The sequence below is a fragment of the Rhea americana genome, unplaced genomic scaffold, assembly GCF_003343005.1.
Source record: "Rhea americana isolate MKP2758 unplaced genomic scaffold, rheAme1 scaffold_145, whole genome shotgun sequence".
Lineage (NCBI taxonomy): Eukaryota > Metazoa > Chordata > Aves > Rheiformes > Rheidae > Rhea > Rhea americana.
The window spans coordinates 2,398,573-2,399,177 of record NW_028185539.1 but is presented as its reverse complement, the minus strand read 5'-3'; positions in this window follow the sequence as shown (position 1 = coordinate 2,399,177).

Genomic DNA, 605 nt, shown 5'->3' with positions numbered 1-605 from the left:
CACGCTCATCATTGCTATTTTTTATTATTGTTGCGCTTTTTAGTTTAGATTTTTGTTCGTTCATAGGACGCTCTTTGTCCCGCCGCAGATCTTGGGAGACTAAATAAACCATGTTGCAGGGAAGCAAGGAGAAAATAAATGTCTTAATTCTGAGGCTGTTTCCTTTGTGCTTTCAGAATACAGGAGTTCCTGCATCGCGAAGTACCCCATTTTACTTAATTTTATCACTGAATGACAAAAGATAAACTGCTATTTGTGCCTGTGGTTTAACAGCACATAAAAGATTATATTTTTAATTAGAAATTTCCAAGTAGACCTTTGCCAGAGCTCGATTATTGCTCTTTTTCACTGAAAGCAGGCTGCATTTTAAAAAAAATAAAATAAAATAAAAGGGGAGAAGCGAGGCTCCTTCCTCCAGTCTTGCTGGGGCCGTGGTGGGAGCCGGCGAGCGGGGAGGGGGCTGCAGCCGCGGCCCCCTGCCCGCTCCCACAGGACAGATGCTGGCACCAGCGCATTCTTGCAACACCGCGGAGCAAAGCAGAGAGGGGGGATATCAGGGTAGAAGATTGCATCTAATTTGTTTTAAATTCACAGAAGTCTTAATC